The sequence below is a fragment of the Polypterus senegalus genome, chromosome 13 (assembly GCF_016835505.1).
Source record: "Polypterus senegalus isolate Bchr_013 chromosome 13, ASM1683550v1, whole genome shotgun sequence".
NCBI classification, from domain to species: Eukaryota; Metazoa; Chordata; class Cladistia; order Polypteriformes; family Polypteridae; genus Polypterus; species Polypterus senegalus.
Window position 1 is genome coordinate 134164764 of NC_053166.1, and position 23938 is coordinate 134188701.

The 23938-nt window shown below is 42.3% G+C and overlaps 1 protein-coding gene across 3 annotated transcripts in view; it reads left to right on the forward strand.

Annotated features, from left to right (window-relative positions):
• sdk1a (sidekick cell adhesion molecule 1a) overlaps positions 1–23938 on the forward strand; it is a 1556037-nt gene that overhangs the window by 205718 nt on the left and 1326381 nt on the right. The gene's annotated exons all lie outside the window — the stretch shown is intronic.

Below are 23938 nucleotides of genomic sequence, written 5' to 3' on the forward strand. Positions count from 1 at the left end.
TACAGATAGCCAAGATTTGTATATAGTGCCTTTACTAGTAATTTGCATCATTACATGTGTCACACATGTGCAATTAGGAGGCAGTCAAAGAGCCTAAAGGTGATTGAAATATCGCAAGATAGAGGGTCATCACGTGGTGCTTACCTGAACTTCTTTTCATTAACAGAAATCCTGAAGAAAAATAATTCCCGCAACTTCCGGTTTTCAAAATGGCCACGATGATGTCACTTCTGGCCAACCTTGATGACATCACTTCCAGCTCCCACAAATCACCTCACTTCCAGCACATCATGATGACGTTTGTTCCGGTTCCTGCTGCAGCATCACTTCCTGCCAACCATTTCCTGTCCCATCATCCATTCTGTTATAAAACCGCCATTTTTCTCTGAGTAAAACATTTATTGTACTTCTCAAGACTTTGAATCTCTTTTTTTCATTATTGTCTGCATGACAGTATACGGGGACGGTCCCCAAAACTTTGTTTTGTTTTGTGAAGAATTATTTTTATAAGAAATAATCACCACACATGCTTTGTGCTCAGTCAAACTATTCTTCAAATAGCTAACATTTACCCCGCGTGTTTTATAGTCGGCACTCGGTCAATCAGAATGAAGATTTGTCTTTGGCTCCTCCCCCAGGCACACCTCTTACCTGCCATTTGCCCTCTGCCTTGATAAGTTTCAGCCAGGCTTGTTTCCCTGGTTTACATTTATTTTTTAATTTCTGTTGTTGTTTATATATATCTGTTTATATACAGTATACCAATAATTTGGTGTGTTATGAATTCTCATTTTAATTTGATTTGCAGTTGTATTTTTGCAATTCTTTGGATTTTCTTTGCTATTTTTTGCCTGTGTAGTGTTCTTTGTGTTTTGCCCTGCCTCTTGTATTTGGACTCGAGGGAGGTGGGGACTCCTAATCATGCAGCTGGCAGTATGTAGGATTTGGAAGGAATTAAGCCAAAGCTTTAAGAGTGTCGAACATTTTTTTAGCATAGTGACATTTCTTTTAGATTCATTTTGGTTTTGTTTATTTTAAAATTTTGTTCGTATCCCTTTCCCTGCCACATTTTGCATGGTTCAGGACTGAAATTGGGGTTTTTCTACCTCAAAGATTCTGGTAGTGATATTAATTTCTCACTGCTGTTGTTATTCTGTTGGGGTCTGCTGAGGTCAAGAACTGTCAGTCACAACATGTCGAGATGAAAGTTCACCTACACAGTCATTAACTCATCCCAGGCATGGACTGAAATCAAACCTTTGCCTTTGTTAATCCTTTTTCCTAACCATCTTTCTTGTTTAGAACTTTTGTTCTGTTTTTTTTCCCAACTTGATTTTTGCCTTAAGTGCCTTGCTTTTGATCTCTTGGTTTTGGACTTGTTTCTCTTATTTGACCGCATCTTTTCTCCTGGTTACTTTTTCAAATCCAGTGCACTCTTTTATTCCACATGATATTGTTCATACTTGGATTCTCTGGCTTTGATCCACTGTATTCACTAAAAAACTTGCTGGTTTGGGATTTTGTCTTGGATTTGGTTGGTTTTGTTGGTAAAAAAACATTTTCTGCTTCTTTTGGTGTTGCCTTTCTGTTTTTTTTATACTTTTTAATGAATCTTTAAATAAAAGAGATTTGGTTTTGTTTAGATTAGAGGTTTCTTGGTTTTTCCTCCTCTCCATTTCTAGGGATCTTCTGAACTTTAATTATTTAAATATTGTGCAGACCAGAAAGCCTGCCTTTAGAGTTAGGGACTAGGTTGCCCAGGTTGAGGCCAATCCAGTGGGCCCAGACCTGAAATAATTTGTGTGAATTTTTGGTGACCCTCTCCACTTTTTTGTGCTTCAAGGTGGAAAGATTCCACAACAGGGCCTCCTATCGATGGTGTGGTATGTTATTGATGGAGTTTCTTCCAAATAAAACATAGATGAGACCTCCAGAACTCTGGCAAGCAGCAGGGCTGGATCTTCACAGAGGCTCACTTAGTCTAGCCAAGCCCCAAATACTAACTGTTGGCTTCAACTGGAGCAGGCCCAAAAACAAATATAAATACCACAAAACATAGCAAAGCCCCACAAGGTGGAGGGTCACCATAAAAATCTGGCTTGATCACAAAAAGGGCAACAAAGAATATAAAATAATATGTTTCCTGCCTTGCGCCCTGTGTTGGCTGGAATTAGCTCCAGCAGATCCCCGTGACCCTGTAGTCTGGATATAGCGGTTGGATAATGGATGGATGGATGGATGGATGGCAAAAGATAAGAGATTTCTTAGAATAAACGGTAAATAAACAACAAAAGAAGAAAAGAGCTAAACAAGGCACCAATTAATTATCCATAAAAAGCAATCCACAGTAATCAAGTCCCAGTATATTAAATGGAACTCAATATTCTTAAGCAGAGCCTAAAATTTAAAAAAATCCAGAAAATCCAAAGAAACAATTAGCATAAAAAGGAGAGCTCACCAACTCCGAGCACATCCAACGTACCATGTGGGACTGCATTTCCCATCAGCCTTTATAGGACAGGGATAGGTCAATCAGCAATGACAGACAGCTGACCCCGCCTCTTGGGGAGCCACAGGGCAGAACAAAATGTTATACATGGGAGCTAAGTAATAGTCAAAACTGACAAAAGATACATAACTATACAGAACATAAACACAAATAAAATAGAAATATAAAAATACTATTATAACATGACAAAAGAGACACAAAATGAATTTAAACATAAGCCAGAAGAGGAACCCTGGCTGAAACATGCCATGTGAAGGAGTAAGTGACATAAAGGTAGGAGCGCCATCTGGGGCTGCTCACTCAATCATTGTGTATTTCTGACTCTTTGGAGATCTGATTCTGAAATTTTTACAAACTTTGGCCTCTGCTTTCCTGCTTTGCGTTTTGCTCACCTGCCTTCTTTTTGGATTACCCTTTTCCAATTCTGACTTTCTTTAGAACACTTTTGTCCTTTACCCTCTGTTTCTTTCCAGTCTCCTTGTCCAGGTCTCCTTGACCGTTGGGTCTTGTACTACTCTGCGTGTTCCTCTTCTTGACTGCTCTTTCCTAAAAGCTATCATCAACGAAGCTGCCCTTGTATTGAAGCTTCTAAAAACATAATCTACAATTCTGCTTCTGGGATAGCTGAGTGAAAGTCAAAGTGGCATAACAAATGGATAAGATTAAGCAAGTAACTCTGGGCAGAAGTTAAGTAGGGGTATGAGGTTAGTCATTGATTCTGGCGGCCGTCCTTGAGTAAGTGCCAGTGTTGGACTAAAAGACAATCAGTTTCCAGAGCCCTGCCACTTCATCTGTTTTTAATACCCACATTAAACTGGGCTTGAGGCATGAAGCTGCGTCCCACCACAGCTTTATGTTCTTCTCAAATTATATGAATGGCAGTCCTTAACAGCAGGTGAGCAACTACCATTCTGTTTGTTTTATGGACCTACTTTAGACAACCCTAAAAACTGGCATTTACTTTGAGTGTGTTTTTTCCATATGCCCTGCAGGGAACTGGCATCCAGTTATTGTTCAGCTTGTACCCTGTACTAGGCTGGCATTTGTTCACAGTGTACTTGGACCTTTTTACCCTAAGACAGGCTTGTTTTTTGAAAGTTCTGAGCTGTATGTTTCTGCAACACACACAGGCATAAAGCAGACAGAAGCCATTTTAGATAACAAACCAATAAATTGAAAGTTAAGTGGGTACCGCTAGCCCAGCACTGTTAATGGCGCACAGGTTACTTTTCTTTATTACAAAAAGTTTGTGTTAGGATCAGAAGGTAATAAAATTCAGTCTTTCTGCTCTCAGCGATTCACCCACTGAACCCGTCGTTCTCTAGGTGCCACCATACAAAGAACTGGCTGGCTCACTCTGTCCAGCGTGCATGGCATCGGACCGAGGCTGGACTTCCTTCAGGACTTTTTATTTGCACCAGTTATCTCCTGCGTGACAATTATCTCATCCAGATGGCTACAGCTTTATTTTGGGAAGCCTTGGATGACACAAATGGCTAAACACTTTCCATTCTTCTCCTTTACAAGGATGAAGAGAATATTTTCTTTCTTTTTTTGATAAACCATGGATTCTTTCTGCCACCCCAGTCTCTCTCTTAGTGAACTGTTCATTCAGACGTTGCCATGAAACCTTTTTTCCCTTAGGAGGCTTGTTGCTCATCAAAGAAAAACGAAAGAAAAGCCAAATAGACAAAGGCTGCCTGTTAGCCGGAGCATCAGCTGGGAGCCGCTCCTCATCTGGAATCGATGTTTCCATTAGGCCCAGTGGTGGCAGAGCTTTCCGATGACTTCATTTATCCCTTTGGACTGTGCCAGAGATGCACGGTTTATTGTAGTCAGCTTTGATGAGAAGTAAATCAATAAACAGGTACTTGTTGTATGTGGTGACTTTCATCAGCATGGGCTGATTCATAATTAGGGCCACTCGCCAATTGATCAGTCTTTATATAGCGTCTTGCATGGTGTCTCATATTACAGACTTTGTAATCATTACTTACTAATAAAGTCACTAATTGCCATTGTCTGTGTAAGTTTGTTGTTGATGCACAAACCACACAAATTTCCCTATAAGTTGAGTTGAATATGTTGTGCTTTTCACAGTGGCCATCATCATAGGGTGCTGTTGATAGAGGACACTCATCAGTCAGTCATGGTGGCAATCATCGCAGGCTACTTAATATTATTATATGCATATTAATTAATGCATCATAATGCCACTCATAATAGCCATCACATCATTCATAACTTAATCTACATACACTAGTGAAACACGCTGAGCTACAATCTGAAAATTAAATGCTAGATATGAACAACAGGAAACTCTCTGCCTGTTTTTTTTTACAAGCTTAAGACTTTACACTTGATTATGAATTCTGAACACGTATGTATGATGTCCCGGAGAATATCAGTAGATTGTGGGTCGTGCTGTAATTGAAATAAACTTTTCTGAACACCAGTAAAGTAAAGTGCCTGCCATTATTTAAGATGTTCTGAATTTTCAGAAAATATCAGGCCTTAAGATTTTGATTAAGACCAAGATGAAGACTCTAGCCCTGTTAGGTCTTGTGTAAACGTGTGACAGGCAGGCGGATGGAAATGAGCACCCACCTTAATGAAAAGATAAGTGTCTGCCTTTCATTTCTATTTGCTATATCTCTGTCATTCCAAAAGATGGCACATTACAAACATTTCTTGTATAAAATACAATGCATTTGTCATTCCAATAGGTGGCACATCAAAAAAATGAGTTGTATAAAATGCATTGCATTTGTCATTCTAACAGATGGCGCACCACAAACATTAACAGTGCTTTACAAATCCCATACCAAATGGAATCAAACAGAGACATGTGCATTGTATACACAGCTTTGACGAGAAGTAAATCAATAAACAGGCACTTGTATGTAATGACTGTCATCAGCATGGACTGTTTCATAATTGGGGCTACTTGCCAATCAATCGATCTTTATTTATTGACTTGTGTTGTGTCTCTTGATCATTACATATTAATGAAGTCATCAGTTAGTTAGTGTTGTATATAGGTGCACCTGTGACGGAAATGAATATTTAAAAATGAACAGATGTATATAGCACCTTTAATGGTGACCATCATCATAAATTCTGATGATAAAGGTCACCCATCAGCAATCATCAGAGGTTGTGTGGTCATTTGAGTCACTTATTAATCACTATATATATTATAGTGCAATATTAATCAATATATATTTTATAGTGGAATATTAATCAACATATACTGGTATTTTATAATGGAGTATTTACTTAATATACGGTCTCCATTATGACAAGGGGCAGCACGGTGGCGCTGTGGTAACGCTGCTGCCTCACAGTAAGAAGCTGAGAGTTCGTGTCTGGGGTCCTCCATGCATGGAGTTTGCATGTTCTCACCATGTCTGCGTGGGTTTCCCGGGTTTCTCCGGTTTCCTCTTACTGTCCAAAGACACGCAGGTTAGGTGGATTGTCCGTGTATGTGTTGTCACAAAATTGAGACATACTCCAAGAAAGGTTTGGGGCAGCCACCCGTATAATGTGGTATCCTGGCCGCAAAAGTCGTTTTTACAAATAATCAGCACTGAAGTGCATACAACTGAGTCCAAAATAAGACTGAGGGAAAAGGGAAAAAGGGCAGGCTTTTAAAGGGGAAGACAGGAAGTGAGGTCTTGGGAATCGGGCATGTGTTCGTCACTCATTGGATCAGGCCCGGGCGTGACATCAGGGGGGCCGGCGCCGGTTAGTTCTGTCTCCATTGGTTCGGTCCCGGAAGTGATGTCACGAGAGCCAGGTGGAGTCTCCCAAGGATGGTCTACAGGGAAGTGAGAAAAAGAGTCAGTGCACTCTGCCACACCCCGGCATGCCTCAGAACTGTCTTCACTCAAGCCCTTTAGCTGCCTCCCATGCGCACGTGTGTGACAGTGTTTACCCTGCGATGGACTGGCACTGCCTACCAAGCTGCTCCTGCCTTGTGCCCCATGCTAGCTGGGAAAGGCTCCAGCAGACCCCTCCTGTTACCCTGTTCAGGATTAAGTGGGATAGGAAATGACTGACTGACTACATTATGACAGGAAAATGAATAATCATTAATTGATTCTTATATAGTGTCATGGCTTTATCGTTAAATATAAGTAAAGTCATTAATTAAATTGTGTTGGACACTGTGCACCTTTGAAAGAAATGGTGCTTTTAGGAAATGCATGACATGGAGATCGAAGGCTTTACCAAATGGTGTTCTAAAAAGTTCCTTGTAATTTTTTTTTTGTTCTTTATTTCGTCTTATACAATTTCTTGTATTAGGAATTTGTTCGTTTTCGCATACCCCTTGGGATCAGAGTGCAGAGTCAGCCATTGTAAGGCACCCCTGGAGCAATTGAAGGTTAAGGGTCTTGCTCAAGAGCCCAGCTCAGTAGGATCTCTTTTGGCAGTGATACAGATTCGTGCATATCCTTAGCCTCAGAGCCACCACTCTACCCTAAATGCAAAGAAAACTAAAGAGATTCTCTTTGTTTTTTTTTAGGAAAATAAGGACAGAGATACCAAAAATGGAATTGATTGGTGAGCTGGTAGAGCGAGTCACATACTCCACGTATTTAGGAATGGAGACTGGTAACCAGTTACGTTTCAATGAAAGTGCTTCAGATATGGCTTAGAAATGACAGCAGAGGCTGTTCTTCTTGCAGAAACTGAACGACTTTTGTATGAAGGGTCACTCTCCATATGTTTTACTTGTGTGTTCTTACTTTTGGCTTGATCTGCGTCTTCGGTTACATGTCTGGCCGAGACAAAGTCAAACTCTAGCGTCTGATTAAAGGAACGAGTCTGGTCATTGGGGAGTGACACAAGCTAAACAAGGCCATGGCATTTATAAAGCTCCATCAAATCTTCAACGATCCCATAAACACCCATTACACTGTAAATTTAATTTCAGCTCTGTGACATCAGAGTAGTTCTTACAATGCCATGTAAAAACTTCCAGATATAACAGATCATTTGTACCACAGCAATTAGCCAGTTAGCCTAACTGGGATACATGGCGGATTCTTGGAAGCCGCTATATGCAGTAGATGGGTGGAACATTTTTTGCTGTATGTATTTGTATATGTATCTGTGTATGTATGCGTAGCATATGTATGCATGTTGGTGTTTAGATACTGTATGTGGTTTTTATTATCCTTTCTGTTTTTTGATTTTTTTTTTTGTAGTTAAAGCCATCGTCTCAGCAAGTTTATTGTTGATGCACAAACCACATGAATTTCCCTATAGGGGATAATAAAGTTGAGTTGAGTATGCTGTGCCTTTCATAGTCATCCTCATTATAGTACGCTCATCAATCAGTCATAGTGGCAATCATCACAGACTGCTTAATATTATAATGTGCTTATTAAATAATCCATATTTTACATAGTGCTATTCATAATAGCCAACACATCATGCATAACCTAATCTATGTAAACTGAGCTACAATCCTAAAATAAAATGCTACAAAAGTCTGCATATGAACAACAGTAAATACTCTGTCTGTTGTTTACAAATGTAAGATCTTACACTTCATTACAAATTCTGAAAATGTATCTACCGTGTCCTGGGGCTTGTCAATAGATGGGCTTTAATTGCAATACACTTTTCTGACCACCATTAAATTGCCCATCACATTGCTACTGCCTAATTCTTTTTTTAATTTCCAGAATATATCAGGTCATAAACTTTCGATTAAGACCAAGATCAAGGTTCTAGCTTCATTAGTTTGCGAGTAAACGTGGGGGCAGACATTAGCACCCACCTTAATAAGTCTTTGCGTGTCTGTCAAGTTGCTATGTCTCTATTATTCCAAAAGGTGGTGCATCACAAACATTTTTAGTAATAAAATAAATTGCATTTGTCATTCCAATAGGTGGTGAATCACACACATTAACACTGCTTTTACAAATCCCATATCAAATGGCATGTAACAGAGTCGTATGTATTGCATTTTGCTCTACTAGCATTAACCCTGAGGTCTGTGTTGATTACTTAGATTTCAATTCAACTTAGACACATGGCACAGCTACTTTTATTTATATATTTAAATATTTTATCAATCCACCAACCTTGATGATGATCTGTTATTCACTCCATCCATTTCCTGCAGGTGATTCCTTTATTAAAGGGAGCTTTGACTGAAAGAAGATAGGAAACTGAAAGGCCTCCAGTATATCACTCGATGAGCTAATGCGCACCCCTACTCACTCGCACAGTGCTGGAAACCCAAGTGTCTTCCACAAGCTGCCTGCAGATCCATCTCACTCCATCTGTGCATCTTCAAATCTGCACTCCTAAATGTTTATTACAGGCCACTTTAAACTTTATAACTTAGTACATACTGTATGCTGTGGATTACGAGAGGAAACTGGAACACCTGGGAAAAACTCTACGCTGACAGTTACTGTGCTGGAAAGTGAACCCCAATGAGCCAGCAGGGGTACTGTCATTAAATGTCATTTTACCTAATAATACAAAAAGTCATGCATTCTAGTCTGCACTGCATGGTAGCACAGAGTTTCACATTTTGTCTGGTTTCCTCCCACTTATTAAAGAGCAAGGGAGTAAATAGGGGGGATGCAGAGGGGCCCGATAGCGGTGGAGGCTCATAAGTAACATCAGTATCCCCCAATTGTAATGGTTTAAAGTATAGCTATGGACCCCAGCCCTGATTACAGCAGATGAAAGTACAGTGCTGACTGAGATACATCGCTATGTGGCCAAAACAAATCTCTTCCATACCCACTTCAAAGCAGCTTGTTGCACTCACGCTAGACATGTATTTTGGGTTAATTTTCATAATGTTGCTACATATGTGCAAGTATGCCTTGTGATGGACTGGCATCCTTTACAAAGTTGGTTTCCATTTGGTGCTCCGCACTGCTGAGGCCGCAGCTCTCCTCAACTGAAATGGTGAGGCCACGTCCATAAAGGATATAGATGTACTGCATGTAGCGCCAGTCATCAATGACATGTCTCTATAGTCTGTACAGAGCGTTCCTTATCATCACAGACTTCAAAATCAGTGCTAGGTGACATCTTTCATGGTGGCCATCAATTATACATTTCATTGCTGAATCATATCATTGTATGCTTTTGACCTCAACTCTTTAGTCATTAGACACCAAACACTGCGACTTTCATACAGGTGTCACTCTGAGATCCTCCTAGGTGGCCTTGTGGGATGGAGACTCATTCCAGTTATACGAAGTAAGTCACAATATAGTGGCATATGAAAGACTGGACCTTATCTTTAACTGCTGTGGTGAGTTTGATTAGCATATTAGCATCAGTACACAGTGGTGAGACGTATAGTAGACAAGAAGAGTGAGGTTTGTAAGCAACGATAACACACATGTCTCTCTTGACTTTGTCTATTCACCAACTAGACAGCATCTTGTGCAGTACAAGAAAAATGATTGACGTGTAGTAATTGTATGTGTACACTCAGTCAACACTTTATTAGGTCCACCTGATTGTTACTACAAATAGTCTGCTTCTTCATACAGCCAATCAGGTGCCAGCAACTTCATAACTTAATAGCCAGGACGCCCGGATGGACTGGAGGAGGGATTACGCCTCTTCCAGACCATGAGGGGGCGACCGCCCTGACGGCTATGGGGACCATGGGAAAGGAGCATGGAAGCTTGACCCTATAGGGGCCCGTGGTCACCACCAGGGGCCACCCAGATACCTGAGGAGCCCTGGCCCTCAGCACTTCCACCACACCCAGGAGTGTTGGGGGTAAGAAGATCAGGGACACTTGGAGTGCTTCCAGGTGCACAGCCGGCACTTCCGCCATACCTGGAAGTGCCGGTAGGAGCTCATTGGAAGGCACGTGGAGCACGTCCAGGTTGGTTTAAAAGGGGCCGCCTCCCTCCATTCGATGGCTGGAGTCGGGAGGAAGAAGGACAGAGCTTGGGAGGAGATGAGTGGAGGTCGACCTGAAAGAGAAAGGCATTGTGATAGGCCTGGACTGAGGGTGTTTGGTACAGGGTACTGGGTTGTGTGCTGTCACTTTGTAAATAGTACTGTGTAAATAGAAGTTGGGTGCTTAAATGATGTCTACCTGTCTGTATCTGGGTCGGCTTCCACTATATATATATATATATATATATATATATATATATATACAGGTTGAGTCAAAATTATGTTAACATTTGAATGGCGGAAACAATTTATTCACAAAACATATGTGCAAGGTGATTTACAGGAATGTCTCGACCTGTTCGCCTGTACCATATGTGGCACATAGATTGTCCACAAAAATTGTGTATAACTGTATACATTGCAGTACCATTAGTGTTAACATAAGTGCACAAAGTGCACCACAAAAGCCCCCAATTCCCCAAAGTCCTGGCCACACAATGCCTTCTTCAGACCACCTCCTTCTCTCTTCTCTAGCTCAGTCCACTCCACTCCCGACTCTCGCCCTGAATAAAGGGAGGCGGCCCCTTTTATTATCACCCGGATGTGCTCCAGGTGGGTTCCGGCAATCTTCCATGGACACACCCCCGTGTGGCGGAAGTGCCGGCTGCAACCTCGGAAGCACTCTGGGTGTCCCTGCTCCTCTTCCCCCCAGCACTTCCTGGTGTGGCGGAATGCTGAAGTCCAGGGCTCCAAAGGCATGGGGGCGCCCACACATTCCACTTAGACTTAAGGCCAAAAAGTTCTATCTTGGTCTCATCAGACCAGAGAATCTTATTTCTCACCATCTCAGAGTCCTTCAGGTGTCTTTTAGCAAACTCTACGCGGGCTGTCATGTGTCTTGCCTCTCCTCAGTGTGTGGAGACAACCAGGCACTGCTCATCACTTGTCCAATACAGTCCCCACAGTGAAGCATGGCGGTGGCAGCATCATGCTGTGGGGTTTTTAGCTGCAGGGACAGGACGACTGGTTGCAATCGAGGGAAAGATGAATGCGGCCAAGTACCGGGATATCCTGGACAAAAACCTTCTCCAGAGTGCTAAGGACCTCAGACTGGGCCGAAGGTTTACCTTCCAACAAGACAATGACTATAAGCACACAGCTAAAATAACGAAGGAGTGGCTTCACAACAACTCTGTGACTGTTTTTGAATGGCCCAGCCAGAGCCCTGACTTAAACCCAATTGAGCATCTCTGGAGAGACCTAAAAATGGCTGTCCACCAACGTTTACCATCCAATCTGACAGAACTGGAGAGGATCTCCAAGGAGGAATGGCAGAGGATCCCCAAATCCAGGCGTGAAAAACTTGTTGCATCTTTCCCAAGAAGACTCATGGCTGTATTAGCTCAAAAGGGTGCTTCTACTAAATACTGAGCAAAGGGTCCGAATACTTAGGACCATGTGTAATTTCAGTTTTTCTTTTTTAATAAATCTGCAACAATTTCAAAAATTATTTTTTTTGTCTGTCAATATGGGGTGCTGTGCGTACATTAATGAGGAAAAAATTAATTTAAATGATTTTAGAAAATGGCTGCAATATAACAAAGAGTGAAGGTCTGAATACTTTACATACCCACTGTGTATTTATATTTATATATATATATATATATATATATATATATATATATATATATATATATATATATATATATATATATATATATATATATATATTAACTGTTCCCTGTTGCTCCACCCACATAGCACTGAAACAGGACAAACCTTAAAAATCAATAAAATAAAAATGCAATTGTAGCCAAGTGGAAGGTTGGTACACTCGACAATCAAACGTTGGCATTATATCTGATCGTGTTCAGCTCTGTCGGGAGAGCATCCCCCATGTGGGGAGAAAAGCACATGGCCGTGATATCTTTGGCAATCAGCAGCTACCCTCTAAAACACACATAGCTCTGATCTCTCTCTCAAAAACATCAAACGTTACTCCTTAACTTTCTGTAGATGATAATTCTGTTGAACAAAAAGGTATCACTAGCCAAGCGGAGGCAAGGTGCACTCCAACACGTGACAAGAGGTAGACCGACTCGATGGAGGCTGGCACGTAAGTGAAGAGGGCCCTGCCCACCTCCCCTTGGCTTGCAGCTGCTCTCTTGAATTTGTGCAAATAAATCATCACTGCAAGCGAACTATGATACTTAACGTGAAGAGAGAAGTCGCAAAATGAACTGAAATGTTCAAGCAAATACAGACAGAAAGACAGACGTTGAATTATATATATATATATATATTGTGATAGATGGCCAGGAACCCTGCCACGCCGGGATGCCTGGAAGAAGGAGGAACCGGGAGAGCGGCACTTCTTTTCCCTGGGTATGCGGCCGGTCCTTGATCCCTGGGGATAGCACTTTCGCCACACTAGGGAGTGCTGCCGGAAGTCCATCTTCAGGCACCTGGAGCATATTCGGGACAGGATAAAAGAGGCTGCCTCACTCTAATCAAGGATGGTGGAAGAAGAACGGAGCTTGCGAGACAGGAGTGGAGGCAGCCGAAGGAGCCAAGGACTGTGTAAATGCGTGTCGTGTCTGTTTACAAAGAACTGAACGACAAATTGTGCTTGAAAAAAGAAAAGGCGACCCTCAAGATGTTTTTCCATTGAAAACCACAATTGAGATGGATGGGAATATAATAAGTTTTGATCCCATCACCACTGATATACTTTATACATATATGCTCCACGATTCATGGATTTTATGTTTGGAGACCAGGGGGTGAATGAGGGGAAAACCCTGTATAGTCATATTTAGGCCTGAGCTTCCCCTCGTTACACTACCATTTAAGTACCTTGAGACTGTGAGAAGTTCCAGTACTGCATATCAGGTACACATCAGAAAACTCCCATTACTCAAAAAGGCAAAATCGACAAGTCAGCAAGATGGATGAGTAGCAGACCATTTCAGGTGCTGGTGTCAAACAAAAAAACATCCAGTGAGGAACAATTCTGTGGGTTAAAACCCCTTGTTAATTTAGAGGAGAATGGTCAGACCAACAGAAAAGGCCACAAAAACTCAAATTATAGCATCTCAGAAGATGAAGAAACACATTCACCATATACAGTACAGTGATGGGCTACAGCAGTAGAAGACCACACCAGCTTCCACTCATGTTGTCTAAAGACAGGAAGATGAGGGTACAGTGGGCATATCAGCACCAAAACTGTCACCTACTTTTCTGAATTTTGGTTTATAGTGACATTATTGTCACATATGGAGAGTACAGAGAAATTATTATGTGTTTCTGCTATTCACTCTCTGGCATTGTGATTAACGAGTATTACTGCTTTACCTTCCTCTCAGTTCATTTGGTTTTTCAGTACCCCTATACAGACACCCCTTTCTACTGCAGGTTGGGTTCCTCACATCTCCATAGACCTCCTATTCATCTCGTAATGAGTGTTGCTATGCTCTTGTACTTCCCCCTACATGAACACTTACATTACATGGGTCAATATTTGGAGCAAACAGCATGAATTCATGTGTCCATCATGCCTTTTTATCAACAGTAAATACTGATGGTGGTAGAGTAATGGTGTGGGGAATGTGTCACTGTCAGGCTTCATGCCACTAAATAACAACTGAATTGAAAGTGCCAATTAAATACTACAGCATGGCTGCTCATCATGTTTGTCGCTTTATGGTCAGGGCCTACTCCTCTTCAAATTGGTAATGTGGCACGTTATAATGCACATCGGCACATGCTGGTTGCACAAACATGGCAGCGAGTCCCAGTACATTAAATCTCTGTCCAATAGGGTGTTTTTAGGATGAGGTGGAACAGAATGTCTGCAGCCTGAATATGTCACCTAAAGTTGGTGATTCCATTGAGTCAGCATCCATCAGAATCCCTAAGAATTGTTTCCCAGCACCTAATTGAATCCAGCCCTCAAAAGAGTTTTGTCCCCCTACCTGCTACTAAATAGATGGACCTAACAAAATGGCCATGGACAGAGTGTATGCCAGTACTTAAAATTTTATTTTATTGCATACATATCCTGATATTGAAGTTTGGTCAGTCCAGTGTTTATAAGATTGTTATGTCAATAATGAGCTTTACAGTTAATTGACTGGATTGAATTTGTGAGAAATTACTGCTTGAAAGGCCAGAAGAAGTTATCTACCGAGCAGCACTTCCATTTATATCTGCGTGCAGGCTGCTCTCAAATACAGATCAAATAAAGATCTCAAATAAATCCTCTTATATTTATGGTTCTACTGTAGCCGTACTCCAGGAAAACTTTCCAAGTTTTATTCCTTTTTAAAAATGTCTTCACTCACCTCTCCCCACCTTCTTTCACTTTACTGCAGTATTCATCCTCCATATTACTTTCTCTTGTTCCTCGTATACCCCAACACCAACCACCCCGCACCCCAAAGCCCATAGTGCAAGTGTACAGGTATAATGAAGAAAATGAAGCCTGTTGCATGCTGAACACGTAAAGGTGCAGAGAAAATGTGACAGGACGGGCGGGATTAAATATGACTGCCCTCTCACTGATTTCGCCTACTTAGCTAATAGACTTTATGGTAATTATATGATAGCAATTTACCGCTGATAAATTAACCTCTTGGGTAATATCAGTGTTTACGCAGCGGCCTAACCGATACTGACAGTGTATTTCATGCACATAATGAGTCCATGATAAGTCCAGAAAGCGGCAGCAGAGCTGTGTGTGCTGTGCCAGATCTGCCCACACCCCTCCGCCACAGTGTTTTGGCACAGCCTCGACCCCCGCTGGAAACTCTCACGTCTTTGATTGCCATCCAGAGGCTGGCAGCAGATTAGTCTCCCTCCCTCTCTGCGTCTTCTGATCTGCGCTCCTGAATGTTCCGAGGCCTGCTTATAATTATGCGTTTCATTCTGCCAGCCAGCGCACCGGTGAAGTCGTTCAGTGGCCGCGCTTCATGAGCCCTTATTTACTCTTGTTTATCTGGTACTTTGTGCACTTGTCGCTTGGTTTCCAGAGCTGCGGACTACTCTGGATCAAAGCCAGCCTGCCACCAACCAACTTGTTCTGTTATTTTTATTGTCAATGTTTCTTTTAATCATGTATCCAGGTGCACACTGTTGCGGGGTACTTGTTGTACATTTTGTACGGATTTATTACAATAGGCCTAAAGGCACCCATGTGTACAAACCCCATAGTAACAATAATGCAGCACACATCAGTCTTTATTTATTACCTTTCATATCTGCCATCTCAGAGCATGCTGTTCAAACAGTCTTAACGTTGTGCCTTTCATATTGGCCATCACAGCAGGCTACATACAGCATAGCATAACATCCTCCAACCTGCTTAATCCAATTCAGAGACATTTGGAGGTAGCACTGGGAGCAGAGCAGAACACATCATAGGGTGCACACACACACACACATGCGCGCACTCAATTTGGAATTGCAAATTCATGTAACACGCACATCTTCAGGTATGTTGTAGGAAAAACCTGCATACACCAGGAGAACATGAAAACTCCACAGAGATTTGAGCCCAGGATGCTTGATCCATATGGTAGCACCATCACTCAGTTTTCCAATGAACGGTCAGAAGGAGCTCCACTGCTAGATGGTTTAGTCCTGGTGGTGGAAATTGGCTTCATGGTGTATGGATTGTCAGCAGGCTGAACAGTACAAGCTCGATACGGTCCACGCTGACTATGTCTGATCCTGTACGGTCAGTCTCCTGCGTTCTAGCTCCTCCATGAGGGTGGCCTTTTAGCAATTGCGTAGACTTTAAGTTGCAGAGAGGAAATCTTGGATTGTGGCTTTGATGTAAGCACTCTGACATCTTCACGTCACCCGATCTGAGGCCACATGCTCCAGACACTTAGACAAAGCAAAGTGAGGAGCTGTCAACTGATCTCCATTTAGCTGAATGCTGCCAGGATGTCAGTCTGGATTATCTTTAGTGAGTGAAGCTATGCTGCAAATGATTATGGAGCTGGGCTCCACAGTGGCGGTACAACACAACTAGTGCAGCTTCTTTTAATCCCTTCTTACGTGCTGCAGACAAACAAGTTGACAAAAGGGGGCTGTCAGCTCACTTGTAAGATAGCAGGGAGCTGACTGCTGACTTCCCGTTTAAAAAACCGACAGCTGCCAACCGAAACTGGAGCAAGTGTGCTGACATGACAAAGCAGAGGGAGCTCCTGGAGGAGAATGGCTTGGCTTTCCCGTCTGATGATCATACTAATAGGAAAATGAGCTTATATTCAAGTGTGATTCGAATGATTTCCCCTGTTCTGTGTGTTAATGTGAGTTGGAAATAGACATATCTGTGGAGAAGTTCATTTAGTACTACTTTAAGCTAGCTAAAGATACCTTACGTCAAAACAATTAATATGTTAATATTAATATACATATACATACACACTAGCTGTCCCCCATGCCTCTGTCCGCGTAGAAGTGATAAAGGACAAACTTTAAATATCAATAAACAGATAGGTATCGCTAGCTTAGCTGAGGCAAGGTACCCTCCAAAACGTGGCAAGAGGTAGGCCGACTCAAACAGAGGCTGATGTGTGAGTGAGGAGGGCCTTGCCCGGCTCCCCACTCCTGATATCATGCTTTCCCCTCCCCACGGCCCACAGCCTTTTTCTCGGATTAGCACAAATATATTGCACCTGCAAGCGAACTATGATTCTTAGCGTGAAGAGAGAAGTGGCAAACTCAATCTGAATGTTCAAGCAAATTCTAGAAAAAAACTTGATCTAAATCCGTTAAGTAGTTCTCTCGTTTGCTAGCTAAGGGGAGGTAAGATACCCCCAAAGCTGGCTCGTGAGTGAGGGGGTCCCTGCTCCCCCTCCCCTCGGCCAGCTGCGTCTCTCTCGAATTCGCACAAATAAATTGGTACGACAAATGAACTATGATACTTAGCAAAATGAGAGAAGTTGCAAAATCAACTGGAATGTTCAAGAAAATTCTAGAGAAAAACAAGATCTAAATCCGTTAAGTAATTCTCTTGTGAAAAGCAGACAGACATACAGACAGACAGACGTTGGATTTTATATATACCTTATTTACTTGTGTACCACACGCCCTCGTGTAAGATTTTATAAAGAAAATCGCGAAAAAAGTTTTGCCCCGTGTATGATGCGCATTGTGATTGTATAGGAAGCGTTTAGAGAGAGAGAGAGTGCTGTCAAGCGAAAGCGCGAGTGCGCGAGCATGTGAGCGAGAGAGAGAGCGCAAGTGCACGAGCAAGCGAGGGAGAGAGAGAGCGCGAGTGGGCGAGCAAGCGAGTGAGAGAGAGAGAGAGAACGTGAGCGAGAGAGAGAGCGCGAGCGAGAGAGAGAGCGAGCGAGCGAGCCCAAGCAGAAGAAGTAAACATTACAGAATTACATTTCCTCGTGTATGAAGCACACCTGATTTTCTAATGCTAATTTTCGGGAGGAAATGTGTGCACGGTACACGTGTAAATACGGTATATACAGATATATAACACCAGTATTGGTGGACTGCATGATAACATGCAGTGAATACACTTGACTTGAGCATTCATGGTTTTCATCCTCTTTCTCTGTACGTTTAACATTCATTTGCTCAGAGGTTGATGCTCTTGCTGCTACCTGAGCAGCTCTTCTGTTCTCCACCCTAGCAGCCCGCTTCTTCTCTTCTTCCATCAGCATCTTTTTGTGTTAAAACTTATTAAGTCAGTGTTTTTGTTGCAATTACTTAGTATGTTTTCTTTAGTTTTTCACTTAAGTTGGTACTTAAGTCTTCAATCTACCTCAAGAATGATTTAAGATATAAAGAGGTAGGGGAAGTTACAGCGAAGGTGGTAGGGATGATAACTACCAACTGTTGGCCACTGCCGAGAGTTGATTCTACAATAAAATAAAATAAAAATAAACAGAGGAATAACCTTGGAGGTCAATCAACACCCCGACAGTGGATAGTAGACATCACATAGTATATGTGTACCAAATTTCAGGTCAATAGGTCAAACGGTTTGTGAGCTACAGGCGATTTAAAATCCTGGACAGATAAACGGACAGCCACGGTAGCGTATTATATAAGAAGATACAGTTTGCATAGGTCTGATCACTGTCTGATATTTGGGTGAATACCTACCAGGTAACGCTTGTGGTTGGTCGGCCAGTTGGCAGACTAGTACCACGGCCTGTCAGTTGCGAGAAGCATATCATAAATTAGGGGCATGCATTATTTCAGTGCATTGCTGCAGCCACCACATGACAAACCATCTCAGGATCCCAAATTAGAACCCGAGTGTAGCCGTGCAATGGGTGACACCTCAGCACCACACTAGTTCAAATGGAATGGAATAGTGTGAGTTTTTTTTACAGTGGCTGGAGTGCCAATCCTGCCATCAACCCCCGATTTCTCGGGGAGGACCTGCCTGAAGGGTTGGATGCAGGTTAACGTCATACCCAGAACAGAGCAATAGCAGGTTAAGGGCCTTGCTCAAGAGCCCAACGGAGTAATGAAGAAGATCATAGACATGATATATATAATACCTTCCCTTGTGGGGATCAAACCTCGAACAAAAGCAAAAGTGTTTACAACTGATGAGCCCCAATTAGGGGGTAATACATGTCATTTAGTTGTGTACTTATTTGGCAGGTGCTATTTATCATGTCAATGATCTGCTTATCGCAGCTGAGAGGGCATGGCAGATGTCTGCCAACTGGCTGACCAACCATAAGCATTACCTGGTAGGTAACCACCCAAATAATCAGATTGTGATTCAGACCTATGAAAGTAATACTCCAATCTACACCCTGTCAAGTAAGTGAACCAACCACCGTGGTGCAAGGTCTGAGGCTTTGCCTCGGGCACTGATATCTGAGGTTTGATCCCTGCAAGGGGAAGCAAAAGTGCGTACACTTGATGAGCCCCAGTTAGGGTAAAACACATGTTGTGAACTCCTTGTATTATTTGGCAGATATTATATATACCACAAGATCAATGCGGACTGAAAAATCACTATAAAACACTTGAACATAAAAAATGTGAGCCGTAAATGAAGCAAATCAGTCCACAATAATAGAATTTATACTATAAAGTATACAATCATGTAACATCTCAAATATAATCAAATTCCTGAGATTCAAAGGTATGTGTAGGTTTGACCGACGAGTTTCGAGGATTCACCTCTTTTTCAGGGCACAGCAACCAAGAGAAAAACTTGAAGAAAAATCATATAATCAAACACTAAACAAATAAAATGTCCATCAAACCATACAACTCGAAGACAATGCACTACCTCTTATATAAGATTACATGCTCACAGAAATAGATCCACCATAATTTAGCCTCTCAGAAATGAAAAACTGCATAAGAATAAAAATAAACAGGTGAAATCAATTTAAACAATAATATAAATACTCGAGAGACTACATTAGGGGGGAGCTTACCTAATTGTCATAGGTATAGGTCATAGTATTAGTTATAGGTATAGGTTAGTGTTAGGTTATAGTGTTAATTACACTGTCACATATAACTAACAAGAAAAAGTATGGATCAAGAATTAGCAATTAAAAAACGGTATTACCTCATCTACTACATGTGTATTGTGGATGCTAGGGGTCGCTGTTGCCCCATTGAACTCACCAGACAGACGTCCCAGACACATTTGTAAAAGCACAAGAAGATTCTTTAATGATTTTCTTCAATAAATAGTGCACCAAGCCCCACACAATCCACAATTCTTCAATAAATCAATAATAATAATAATAATCAATCACAATCCTCCACTCCCAGCAGCTTTGTCCTCCACCACCCAACTCCGGCTCTATCTGCTGGGGTTTCCCACAATCCTTTTAAAGTCTATGACCTATTAGTTTTCCATCTCCGGGTCAAATGCCTTCTTTAGGTGTCCTGGAAGTACTGAGGGTTTCCGTCCTCGTGACTCCTAAGTACTTCCGGGTTAATGTCATGGTAATCTCCCCCTGGTTGTTGGTGAGCTCCCCCTGGCGGCACCCACGGCACCCAACAGGGCTGAAGAACCGGACTCCATGTCCCATGCTGTCCTGCGGGAATCCGGGAACCATTTCCATCCAGGGAAGCTGCCATCTAGCATCCCGGGGATGTATTGCCCTGAACAGGCTGGTTTCTTCAGTTGAGGGACGTCCCGGCTGGACTGAAATGCTGGCCGTCCATCACAGTGTCTTAGAGCCCACCGACTGCAATGGGTGCAAGACAATCGCAAGGTAGTGATTATATAATAAATGTAGACTTCTAAGAAAACTTTACCTCAATTTGGTCTCTTCTGTGCCAACCAAAGCCATGACTTTATTAAAAAAACACATATCTATATTGTAGGCTTCAACCTTTGTAAATGGGACCTTCACCTAATTTATTGTGTTTAGTGGCCCGGAGCGAAGAGATGACGAGCTCCTGCTGCTGACTTTCTTCTGAGTGCCTCTGGTATTAAGGGTCACGAAGTGGTTTGAACAGAAGCCGCAGTCTCCTTGGATTTGTAGCAGTTCTTCCCGTTAGTGGGCGATCCATTGTGTGCACATCAATCACACAAATGACACATTTAAAAATGACATCTCAGCTAATGACAGAAGCAATAAGTCGACTGTCCCCACAGCCAATGGATCATTTATGGCGCCATCTATTTCTGTTTTTCCTCGGGTTCCTGCTGGCTGCACTTCAAATTTGAGACCACTAGCCAAGTAAGAGGTCCCCACCCACCATGAATTGCAGACGTAGTTGTGTTTTATTTTATATTGCCCTTGAAAGATTTTTAACTTTACAATAAACTAGAGAATTAAATTCAGGGTATTCATACAATATCTAGTGTCTTTACTGTAGGATGTCTTAAAAGCAATGGTGTGTGACTTGAGGAGTTTTTATGCTTTCTTTTTTGGACATTTTCAAGAAGTATTGGCAATTCCAAATTGTCCCACTGTGAGCGTGGGAGGTGTGCATGAGGGGGCTGTGACGATGCAGGTTCAAGTCCATCCTCCCATCTGCTGTTTGGGAGCCCTTGAACCCAACACCGTCGATAGTTATAACCGAGATGAGCTAAGCAGTGAGGCAACAACATAGCAAGGGAATGGTGAAAAAAGTGTCAAGTGCTTTTATTAAAAATCCAACAAAACAAGGTGTTTAAATTAAATCAAGTGCAGTGTCTTAAAAACAGTCTTCAATAAATAATTCAATAAAAAAAAAAACAAGTGAAACGAGGTTAAAAACAATGCTGGAAGCAGTCCTTTAAAACATTTACAGAGCCCGGTGTATTCATCTACTGACTCCCCTGCTTCTCCCTGTCCTGGCTTTGCAACAGGGGAGGCCACTCTACCTACAGCTGATCTTCTTTCTCTCATTCGCGCAGGTCTGGAGGCCTCCCGATCCCTGGCTTCGGTCGTGCACTCAACCCAGACCCGAGAATTAGCTTCTCTCCAACGGCCGGGACTCTCACGCTGGAGATTATCCTCCCAAGTCTCCCTACTCCTGCTGTCTTCCACGGCGAGTCACTCCCCTCGCTAGTCACTCCCGCTCCTCTCAGCGGGAGTGACCACCATCAACTGCCCTAGGTGTTAGATAAACACCTTGCTAGGGCCCACAGTCCAGCTGTACTCGAGCCTGCTCTCGCTTGTTCGCTCTCCCACACCGGCTTTCTCTCTCCACTTCCTGCTTTCTTTCGCAACCTCCATCTTTCTTTCTCTTTCTTTTTCATTTCCCCTCCTAGCTGACTCGTGCTTCTATATATCAAGAGGCCATAGCAGCTGCGGCAAATTAGCAGCCCCAGGAACAATCACAGATGTGGGCAGTCTCTCACCTGTGCACTTAGGTGATAAACGCCCACATCTCAAATCTCCCTGAGAACTGCTTCAGCAACACCACTACCACGCCCCCTCGCTAAGCTGCGAGCGCGGTGATTATTTATTTAAAACTTGCCTTTGCTGAGAGCCGTGGACCCGCTGTACCACAGGGGTTTTAAGGTGGACTGCACGCGCCTTCAGACTGTTTCCTATCTTACACACAGAGCTGAGTCCAGAATAAGATCAAGTGGGTTTGATAATATTCTACAATTATTTGATGGAGATTAGAAGTTTCCATTACAACACTGCTTTAACTGTAGTCTTTCATTCCAACTGAATCCTGGTACTCCAAGTCATTATTTCTTTGAGTCAGACTTCTTTGTTTAATAATCCAATGTTTTGGGCCTGGGTAGTCTGTTGTAGTCTAGTAAATGAAACCCTTGAACTGTAGGCCCATATCTCACCCTGGCATCTGGTGCCAACATAAACAAGCCCCTCAAACCATCTGCATATCATTTCTTACAACTTGTAAGTTCATGGTTACCTCTGAGTTTTCACTTAAAATCGGTGGCTTCATGGTGCTTGTAATGGACCCTGTAGCACTCGCTGGTTTACATGGGTTCTTTCTATATGCATTTAAAAGAAAACAACAATGTGAGCTCTGAAAGATCCACCACTTTCCACTGAACATTTACCTTTCACAGATTCAGTTATGGGCAGCATGGTGGCACAGTGGTTGGCAACGTTACATCTAAAGGACAGGTTTTGATTTGTACCCCTTGTGCATTTTTCCAGTTCTCTTCATGGGCTTTCAGTGTCTTGGTGTATCAAAAAGAAATTCATGTTACATTGATTGGATCCAAGTGAGCAAGTGAATGAGTGAGGTGTGCCCCTCAGGGGCAACAGTTGAAGCAGCTTCTGGTTTCCAGCAGCCCTATAATGAATGAAACAGATTCATTAAATGAATGAACAGCTTTTTGTTCTTTATGGTTTTCATTTCTCTTTATATGAAACAGTTAGATGGATAGATATTTAGAAAAAGCACCACCACCCCTCCTCTAATCCACACAAGTTACAAAAAAGAAGAGGAGTGAGCAGTCATGGTGAGGCAATACAAAGAGAGGACATGCAGTGTTATTCATAATGGCTATCAGTGTTGTCTTCATTCTCTCCTCCATGACTACCTCCAGCAGAATCACCCTCTGTCCCATAACTGAGCCAGCCTTTTTAATGAGTTTATTGATTTGGTGGGCCTCCCTTGAAGTGCTGTTACCAGCCTAGCATACTACAATGTAGAATGCCACAATGGCCATCACAGAGTTGTTAGGACAAATAAAGGATGTCACTACCTTTGGTAATGGAAAACCCTTTCCTATATACAGTAGCTCCTCTGTATTACTAGACCACTCCAGCCTGTCATTGATGTGGACCCCCAAGTACCTGGTACAGTGCATCATCTCCAACTCCACTCCCTGAATAGTGACTGGGCATTGAGGCTCCTGGCTTGGTAAAAGTCAATAGCCAGTTCCTTGGTTTTGCTGGTGTAGAGTACCAGACAACTTAATCTTTCTGAAACAAGAAACAAAGTCTCAAAGTCCTCCACTTATCTCCTGTACTTTATTTCATCCCCCTGTCTATACACCGCAATAGTGTTAAATTATCTGAGAATTCTGCAAATGAGATGACCTCTTATATTTATAGTCCAAAGTGTACAGTGAGAAGAGAAAAG